This window comes from Perognathus longimembris, chromosome 6 (assembly GCF_023159225.1).
Source record: "Perognathus longimembris pacificus isolate PPM17 chromosome 6, ASM2315922v1, whole genome shotgun sequence".
Taxonomy (NCBI): domain Eukaryota; kingdom Metazoa; phylum Chordata; class Mammalia; order Rodentia; family Heteromyidae; genus Perognathus; species Perognathus longimembris.
The window spans coordinates 197022-207601 of NC_063166.1; the positions used below are offsets into that span (position 1 = coordinate 197022).

Sequence of the window (10580 nt, forward strand, 5' to 3'; positions counted from 1 at the left end):
GGTGGTATGAGTGGGTGACAAGGATTCTGTGTCTTTCCATCACCCCTGGTGTGGGTAGCAGGCATTCCTAAGCTGTCTCATGGACAGAGGGGGCTGTTTGGAGCTCCCACCACCATTCCCAAGTTCTAGATGGATACAGGAAAAAGGTAGAAAAAAAGTCACTCTTCCCATTTTAAGTATGCTTCCCCAAAATAGCACACACCATTTTTCACAGGAATGGCAGATTTAGACAGATGGCCACGTCTCGTAAATTGTCTCCTGGCTCTCCTCCAGTCATCATGGTGTCCCACTTTAGCTCTCCATTGGAGTTGATCTGATTTATTGGTATTCTTTTTCTGCTCTTTCTTTCCTCTCCTGCCCTCATGGCTCAGTTTTCTTTCTTTCTTTTTTTTCTTTTTTTTTTTTTGGCCAGTCCTGGGCCTTGGACTCAGGGCCTGAGCACTGTCCCTGGCTTCTTCCCGCTCCAGGCTAGCACTCTGCCACCTGAGCCACAGCGCCCCTTCTGGCCGTTTTCCATATATGTGGTACTGGGGAATCGAACCAACCGAGAGCTTCATGTGTAGGAGGCAAGCACTCTTTAGGCCATATTCCCAGCCCTTGGCTCAGTTTTCTAACAGTATCAAGTGTATTTCAGGGGCTACAGGTCTTTGTGACAAGTCTCCCTGTGGTCAACGGCTTTCCAATAAAGTCTCCTAATTCAACCTCTCAAAACGTGGCTTCTGTTTTTTTTTTTTTTTTTTTTTTTGTGACTGAGTTACCATACAACAATATTAAGTGGCCAAAATGTAATTTAATAACCCTGGTAAAATGTGGAATATAGGGGCTGGGGATATAGCCTAGTGGCAAGAGTGCCTGCCTCGGATACACGAGGCCCTAGGTTCGATTCCCCAGCACCACATATACAGAAAACGGCCAGAAGCGGCGCTGTGGCTCAAGTGGCAGAGTGCTAGCCTTGAGCGGGAAGAAGCCAGGGACAGTGCTCAGGCCCTGAGTCCAAGGACCAGGACTGGCCAAAAAAAAAAAAAATTAAAAAAAAATGTGGAATATATGTGTAAGCTTTACTTAAATGTTATGTCAAATATTACACAGTTAGAGGTATGTAAGTTTAGTACATTCACACATACTCTCTCCCTCTCCTCTCCCTTCCCCTTTCCCTCTCTTTTTCTCTCTTTGTCTACTAAATTCTGGCACTGGGGCTTGAACTCAGGGCCTGGTGCTGTCCCTTAGGTTTTTCATTCAAGGATGACACACTACCCTTTGGAGCTACAGCTCCACCTTGAGTGTTACGTACTTTCCTGCCCAGCTGGTTTTGAACCAGATCTCCAATTACTGTGGACTCAGGATTATGGGTGTGAGCCTTTGCATTTGGCTTCATTTTTTTTTACTTTTAAGAGTGTTTTTTACTAATCTCTCTTTGACTTTTTTGCTAGTTAAAAGAATAGCTTGGGCCAAGTGTAATCCTAGCTATTCAGGATTCAGAGATCTGAGACTCCAGTTGACTGCCCCCCCCCCCCCATCCAGAGATGGAGCTGTGGCTCAAGTGCTAGAGTGCTAACCCTGAGCAAAAAAGCTTAGGGACAGTGCCCAGGCCCTGAGTTCAAGCCCAACAAATGATATAAACAAACGAATAAACAAATAAATGGATTAGTGGTTTTTGGTCCCATTTATGGTAGCCTGGAAAGTGCATTTCCTATCAACTGAATTTCCCATGTCACTTCCTAAATTAGATAGGGAAATTACCTTTTGGCTCCCCTTTTACCAAGTAGGACCAACAATACACTTTCAAACTAGAAGCAACTATTCAAAAAAAAATTTTTTTTTTGCCCATTTTGGGATTTGAACTCAGCGTCTGAGCACTGTCCCTAGCTTCTTTTTGCTCAAGGCTAGCACTCTGCCTTGAGCCACAGTACTACTTCCAGCTTTTTCTGTTTATGTGGTGCTGAGGAATCGAAACCAGGGCTTCATGCATGCAAGGCAAGCACTCTACCCATAAGCCATGTTCCCAGCCCCTAGAAGCAACTATTAAAGACAGTCAATCCTCTATATCTCCTTTATGATTAAAAAAGCACCAAACTCATTTAAGGTTTAGATGAAGCAGGGCAGAAAAATGAGGAAACAGAAAAATTATAATATTTAAAGAAATATTAAAGGGCCATACTTAGAAATCGGAAGCTGGAAATAAAATATATAAAAAACAGGTGTGTTCTCCTCCCATCCTTTTTAGTGTTAAGTTACAAGAACTGAAAGCAGTCCCTTTACCTAGGTTTACTTTCTCCTTTAAAATGTTTAAAAGCAGCAAACTCTGTATGAATAGGCAGAGACCAAAAGAATGAAAAGCATGTCCAGAATCAGGAAGTGTTGGGGTGACTTGCATTTAGGTAGCCTCACCTGTCTTACTCTCCCAGACCATTCTTCTGGGACAAAAGTTGCTAGAAGGTATGACCCCATGTATTCAACTAGCTCAAAAGTATGGAGAAACCATGATTTTGAGTTTTTGACTCTCATTTCCTCTGTGGGGAGCAGGAAATATTTCTCTTTTTTCCCATTCCCCTTTATTTTCTCCTATGATGCCAAAGTAAATCCCTGCTTTTCCTTGTGTTGTGACTACTACTATCTCCCTCCCAGGCCAGTCTTATGTAGTCTCCCTTAAAATGAAACCCAAGCCCTTAACACAAAGCCTAATATTTGTAAAGGCTTCCTAAACATTTTGTTTTACAGAGCTTATGGTTGGCAAACAGTCTATAATTCACAATCTAGAACTGTTCTTTGTAAATAGCAGGTTAAAATTAATTTTATTATTGTAGAGGTTAATAGATAAAGAGAACTCTCTATAGTTAAAAATACAATACATGGTATTTTAACATTTGCTAAAATGAGACAGGAATTATCAGTCCTGAAACTGGCTGCCAGTTTCAGCAACTATGTTGTTTCAGATCATTTTTCTGCTAGTGTTATCTAATTTAGTAGAATTTCAAGTTTGTTACCATACTCTAAATGAAATTCAAGACTCTTTAGACAATGTAATGTAGAAAACAACAGAAAAAAAGCAAAATAAAGTTTTGTGCTTATGACACACTTTTTCTTTAGTTGTAGAGTGATTTAAGAGCTTTCAAAGACCATTTCTGTTAGCAATGGGTAGGGTGCCGGTTCTTTTTTTTTTTTTTTTTGGCCAGTCCTGGGCCTTGGAGTCAGGGCCTGAACACTGTCCCTGGCTTCTTCCCGCTCCAGGCTAGCACTCTGCCACCTGAGCCACAGCGCCCCTTCTGGCCGTTTTCCATATATGTGGTGCTGAGGAATCGAACAGAGAGCATCTTGTGTAGGAGGCAAGCACTCTTGCCACTAGGCCATATTCCCAGCCCCTGATGCCGGTTCTTGAAGACTCAATTTGAATCTATAATTTTAAAATTGGAAGTTTAAGCCACATGGATACAAGTTCCCAACATGTTCCATTATTTTTTACTTCTAATTCTCATTACGTACATGTGCACATGTATGCGTGTGTATATATTCCACCAACTCTACATATTTTACACTGAGACTTAATGAGTTAGGTGGGATCTGTACTGATGGATTGCTATAGGCTGCTGTTCTGGAACCCATGGAGTCATAGAGATAGTTCTCTCTTCCTATTCCAAGGAAATTCATAATACATGACTTCTATTTTTGGACATTTGATCTTTTCATAAAGTAATAGTTTATGAGATTTTAGAAATTATCCCCAAGAACCCTTAAAAATGAACCACCAAACAACTAACAATCTAAATCAGGGGTGCTTATTTAGGGGACTCAGACCACCAGGGTCATGATTTTGCTTTCTAAGAGGAGATGCCCATCAGGTGCTGGTAGCTCATGTCTGTAATCCTTAAAACTCAAAAGGCTGAGATCTGAGGAGCATGGTTCAAAGTCAGCATGGGTAAGAAAGGCTGTGAAACTCTTAGCTCTAATTAACCACCAGAAAGCTAGAAGTGGAGCTGTGGCTCAAAGTGGTACAGTGCTAGCCTTGAGTGAAAGAGATCAGGGACAGTGCCCAGGACCTGAATTCAAGCCCCACAGCTGCCAAAAAAAAAAAAAAAAAAAAAAAAAAGAAGAAGAGTAATGGTCTCAAAACAAGGTTATGAGGGAAGTCACTCAGACAGGAATGGATGGAAGACCTGAGATCCAGTGTCAACAGTGACTCATGCCAAAGGATGACCTAAACATTTCCATACCCATAGTAAATAAAAAGTTAATAATAACTTTGAACCTCTTGCAAAGATAATAACCCCAAGTTCTCAGGGATGCAAGCTAAAGAATACTTTTCCCACTCAAACCAAACAGTTGGGGGAAAGGAAAGAAAACAGACTTTGCAGCTGAAGAACTGGGTCATATTTCCATTTGCGTTTTGTTAAATTTGGATATGAAATCTGTCCATTGTTTTCTACACTTTTACATTTTCCTTACTTCCTAGTAGTTTTATTATGAAAGACTTTTTTACAAAGAAGACTTTGTGACTTCATCCCAGAGATAGAATATTTCAGTTGAAACAATTAACAAAAGCTGATATTTAGGGAAAAACAATGTGATAAACAAATAAGCCTTTTTTTTAATCAGACCTGAAAAGATTAAGAGGTTTGGAGAGAGATGAGAAGGAATAAAACACTGAAAAAATGTTACTAAAGAGTACCCAGGTTGTTTGCTTTCATAAATATAACCTCAAATATTTTTTGTCTTATTTTTTGGTACTGGGGATCGAACCCATAATGTTGCACTTTTAGGCAATCACTTTGCCACTGAGCTACATCCCAGCCCCCAAAGAATTTTTTTTTTTTTTTTTTTGGCCAGTCCTGGGCCTTGGACTCAGGGCCTGAGCACTGTCCCTGGCTTCTTCCCGCTCAAGGCTAGCACTCTGCCTCTTGAGCCACAGCACCGCTTCTGGCCGTTTTCTGTATATGTGGTGCTGGGGAATCGAACCTAGGGCCTCGTGTATCCGAGGCAGGCACTCTTGCCACTAGGCTATATCCCCAGCCCCCCAAAGAATTTTTTTAATGTGAAGTTCAAAACCAAACCAGCACTTCAGGCAAAAATGACTTTTTTTCTTGGTGTTACAAGTCCAAATTTTGCAAGCTACATAGGCTTTAGACATCTTTAAAAGTGCGATTACTCTTTCACAGTGCTTAGCCTGAATTGTGATTTGAGAACTGTGTTAGACAAATAACTCAAGCATCATGCCTGGGTGTTTGCTGAACTTTATATAGATGTATGTTTACTTGGCAACCATTGATGTTGTCTTCCACAGAACTGGCTGTTCTTGCCTGGAAAGTTTTGTTACTTTTTGTAGTTGCCTTAAAGGTCAAGGTTGCTGCACGCATTCCAGCTGCTTTAGCAGAGACAGATGCAAACTCACAGCGTTAAAGAACAATGTTCTTTGTCCATAGAGTTTAGAGTGTCCTTTTACATACAAGAGCCTTGTCAGAGCCGTCTTCAGTGACCCACAGGCTGCTCACAGCTCTCAGCATGTAACAACAGTCAATCACACAATTGTTGGGAGATACAAGTCACTGAATGATTATTGTAGTTTTCAAAGGAATTAGTATATAGTTATTATATTCTAGTTGTGGAAACAATGTAATTAACTTGTCCTGGGCTAATAAAGGGAGTGTAAGCTCACATAACAGCTGCTGGAAGGAGAGGCTGGCTACCAACTCCTTTATTGAGATCTCTTTGAACTTACTAGCCTTCGTTCTTCATGGGTGAGTCTAGTTTTGGTAAATACTTACAATACGAGGTATGTCAGAAGTCTGAATAAACGTGATTAAGGAGAAAGAGATAGTGTAAAAATATAGATGTAGAGGGGTTCCGGCGAGCGCACCCCAACTGCCGGGAGCATGGGGCGCCCGGGGCGGAGCGCGCCGGGGAGGCCGCGGGGCCGCTGGGGGAGGGGAGGAGGGAGGGCGCGGGGGGAGGGGCTGGGGTTCCGCGGCGACCCACCCCGCGGCCCCTCTCCCTGCCCGGGCCCCTAGGGCCGGGCCTGTCCCCGGGGGGTGTGAATCACACGGACACCCCCCTTCCGTCAGAGTCGGGTCCCTCGAGGCCCCGGGCTGGGTGGCCTTTTCCTCGCGTGGCCTCTGGGGGAGCTTGGAGGGGGCAGCTCCCCTCCCCTGCCCCCCCCCCCCTCCAGTGGCCGTGTGGGGCGGGGCGGGGACCGGGACGGTGGGGCCCAGCCTGGGACACCGCTGGACGAGGCCTGTTCCCGGGGCCGGGGCCGCCACCTTCCCGTCCCCGTCGGCCCCCCCCCCCCGCGGCTTCTCGGCCACCTTCCTACCCCACACCCCCCTTCCAGAACGGGGCTGCGCGGGGGGGGGGGCATGGGGAGCCCCGGGCCGGAGGAGGGGGAGGCGAGCCGCGCCTGGACGCCGGCTCTGCCGTCCGCCTTCCCTGACTTCTGCAGAAGAGAGACCTAAGCTTACGTGTACTTTGAGAATTCCTCCAGTAACCCGTACCTAACCAGAGGACTGGAAGAACTAAGACTGCAAGTGGCAACGTGGAAGCCAAAGCAGTGCGCTTTTATAGACGACGAGATATTTCCAACACGCTTATAATGCTGGCCGACAAGCATGCTAAAGACATTGAGGAAGAATCTGAAACAACAGTTGAAGCCGACTTCACTGATAAAACAGAAACATCATTGAAACAGGGAACTCTTTTTGTCATGTCAGTATGAATCTCTGCCTGCAACACACATCAGGGGAAAATGCAGTGTTGCTCTACTGAATGAGACAGAATCAGTACTGTCATTTCTTGAAAAAGAGGATACCTTTTTCTACTCATTGGTCTATGACCCATCAGTGAAAACACTGTTAGCTGACAAAGGAGAAATCAGAGTGGACCCTAGATTTCAAGCAGATATTCCAGAAATGCACTTAGAAGGAGACTCAGGTGAGAAGGAACAGTCAAAATTGGAAGTTAAAGTGTGGGATGCGAATAGTCCACTCACCAATCGACAGATTGACCAGTTTTTAGTTGTAGCTGGTGCTGTTGGGACATTTGCTCGTGCCCTTGACTGTAGCAGTTCAGTAAGACAACCTAGCTTGCACATGAGCGCAGCTGCAGCTTCCCTAGACATCACCTTGTTTCATGCTATGGACACATTATATAAACATGGCTACGATCTGAGTAGTGCAATTAGTGTCTTAGTGCCACTTGGAGGACCAGTTTTATGCAGAGATGAAATGGAAGAATGGTCAGCCTCTGAAGCTAGTTTATTTGAAGAAGCACTGGAAAAGTATGGGAAAGACTTCAATGACATACATTAAGACTTCCTTCCTTGAAGTCATTGACAAGCAGCATTGAGTATTACTACATGTGGAAAACTACTGACAGATTATGTGCAGCAGAAATGCCTAAAAGCAGCTGAAGCTGAGAGTAAACTGAAACAAGTGTATATCCCAACTTACAAACCAAATCCTAACCAAATATCTACCACCAATGGCAAGCTTGGTGCTGTGAGTGGAGCTATGGGGACCACGTTCCAGCCCCAGAATCCCCTCTTAGGGAGAGCCTGTGAGAGCTGCTATGCTACACAGTCTCACCAGTAGTATTCTTGAGGGCCACCTAATATGCAATGTAGATTATGTGCATCTTGTTGGCTGTATTGGAAAAAATATGGAGGCCAGAAAATGCCCACCCAGTCAGAAGAAGAGAAGTTATCTCCTAGCCCAAATGCAGAGGACCCCCGTGTTAGAAGTCACCTGTACCAGCAGGCCATGCAAGGGATGCCTGTCCGGAACACTGGGAGCCCCAAGTCTTCAGTGAAGACACGCCAAGCTTTCTTTCTTCATACTATATATTTGCTTGTCAGGTCTGCAAAAATACTCTCCGGTTGAGGCAGGCAGCAAGACGGCCGTTTGTTGCTATTAATTATGCTGCCATTAGGGCAGAATATAAGATGTTTTTAAATTCTTAACCTTATATGTTGTGCTTTCCTGACCATTTTTTCTTTTCTATCTCTCTCCCTTTTTTTTGTTTGTTCGCAATAAACATAAGTTCTTGTGTACAGAAAAAATATATAGATGTAGAAAAATAAAGTAAAATGATGCCAAATCATTGTATGTGAATCTATGAGCCCATATTAGCAAATGAAACATGTACAGGAAGTTCATGATTATTTATGGTGGATTAAAAATGCTTTTCAGTACTGGGGATATGGCCTAGTGGCAAGAGTGCTTGCCTCATATACATGAGCCCCTGGGTTCAATTCCCCAGCATCACATATATAGAAAACGGCCAGAAGTGGCGCTGTGGCTCAAGTGGCAGAGTGCTAACCTTGAGCAAAAAGAAGCCAGGGACAGTGCTCAGGCCCTGAGTCCAAGCCCAAGGACTGGCCAAAAAATAAATAAATAAATAAATAAAATAAAAATGCTTTTAACTCCTATATATTCCCCAGTTTAATAATAATTGACCTAGATTGGATTGAAAAAGAGGATTCTCAAATTTCTTGCCCCAATATAGGGTTTAAGAAATTATAAGGAATTTATCTTTGGACTTTCTTTAGACTCCTCTCATTCAAGTTACTGGCAAGGCTTAGCTTAGCTTCTGAGGCCAGGGAAGCACAGATACATTTAGAATTGTATGAGCATGCATAGGGTCTTTTTCAGACCTAGGGTCTCCCAACTTTTACAACAATTGCCAGACTTTGAGGAATGACTTTACGGTGCTGAGCCTTGAAGTACATCTGGTAGCTCGGGGTTTTTGATACCCTCAGATTTTGGCCAGAGCCACTAGTTCACTGTGCTCATATCCCAGGAGAGGAAGGTGATGGTTAACTCTTGGGTTAACTTAACTGTAACTCATAAAACATTTCTGGGTGTGTTTGTGAGGCTGTTGCTGGAAGAAAATGTTTGAATCAGAAGACTGAGTAAAGATGCACCCTACCCACCTTGCTGAGCATCATGCAGTCCCTTCAAGCCCACATAGAATGAGGAAGCAGAAGGGCAACTTCACCCTCTCCTCCCACTGGGTGCCTCTGTTCCCTTAGACATCTGTACCCCTGCTTTCTAGTCCTTCAGACACACGTACCTCCAGTTGTGGCTTTTTCTTATCAGTCATGGGGCTTGAACTCAGGGTACTGTCCCTGAGTTTTTTCACTAAAGACTAGCTCTCTACCCCTTTGGGCCACAGCTCTACTTCCAGTTTTCCGGTGGTTAATTGAAGATAAGAGTCTCACAGACTTTCCTGCCTGGCTGGCTTTGAACCACAATCCTCACATCTCAGCCTCCTGAGTAGCTACAATTATAGGCATGCGCCACTAGTGCCCTGCTTTGAAGCAGTTATATTTAAAAAACTAGCAATATAATATTGTGTTAATAAATAATAGTATATTAAAACAATATTCAGTAGTATGTCATTATTTTAATGATCCTTAGCAAAACAGCAAACATAAGTACTTATTTGCTACACTTGTTTGCTGTGTTTTATTATTTCAGAATTTGAAGGCAGATTCATTTTCAAGTGATTTACCAAAACGTTTCCATTATTAATCTGAAGATCACAATTATTTATCAAGTTCAAAATTTTGTTAAGATTCAATATACCTGTACTTTTTTTCTGCCAGTTTTCTTTGTTGCAGAAGATTCTATTTGTGTGTGTGTGTGTGTGTGTGTGTGTGTGTGTGTGTGTGTGTGTGTGTGTGTGTTATGTGCTGGTCCTCAAGGTTAGTGTACCGCTCTACCTCTGGCTTTTTGGTGTTTAATTGGAGATAAGAGTCTTAGGGACTTTCCTGCCTGAGTTGGTTTTGAATCATGAGGCTCAGATCTCAGCTTCCTGAGTAGCTAGGATTACAGGCATACCATTTGGGCCCAGCTGAAGATTATATTTTTGAGTACTAATGAAAACTTACAAAATCCTCATACACATATCATCTCAAACTTCTCTAGATTTTGTTGTAAAAAAAAAAGCTTTAGGAAGTTTATTGGTTAAAAACATAAGAGGCAAATGGCCTTTTATGAAAAATGCAGAAAGGAAGGCTGAGCAGAGACACAACGACTTGCTGCCAGCCGCGGCACAGAGCAGAGCCTGGGTGAGTCAGCGATGAAGTGGGCTCAACCTCGGTTCTGCTTTTACCACATGGCTAGCTTGGAAAATTAACTAACTAGTACCCCTAACCCTCCCTTTTCTTACTTGCAAAGGGAGGAGAGTACTTAACTCAAAAAGCAGTTATGAGAACCAAATAGGATGACATACTCAGCACATTTAACACAGTGGTAGACATCATTATCATTTGTGATTAAAAGGGCATGTTCTCCATATCAAACTTACAGATACTTCCCTGAGCAGCAATTAGCCTCTGCTTGGATCATGTATGTGTTCCTCTTGTCTGAAAAGCAGATGGATATTATTAATATGAAAAAAGTCTGGGCTGGGGGTATGGCCTAGTGGCAAGAGTGCTTGTCTTGTATACATGAGGCCCTGGGTTCGATTCCCCAGCACCACATATACAGAAAATGGCCAGAAGTGGCGCTGTGGCTCAAGTGGCAGAGTGCTAGCCTTGAGCAAGAAGAAGCCAGGGACAGTGCTCAGGCCCTGAGTTCAAGCCCCAGGACTGC

General features: G+C 43.4%; 1 pseudogene; it reads left to right on the top strand.

The window, feature by feature from the left end:
- The first annotated feature begins 6490 nt into the window (after positions 1-6490).
- LOC125352161 lies at positions 6491-7942 on the top strand (annotated as a pseudogene).
- Positions 7943-10580: the final 2638 nt, after the last annotated feature.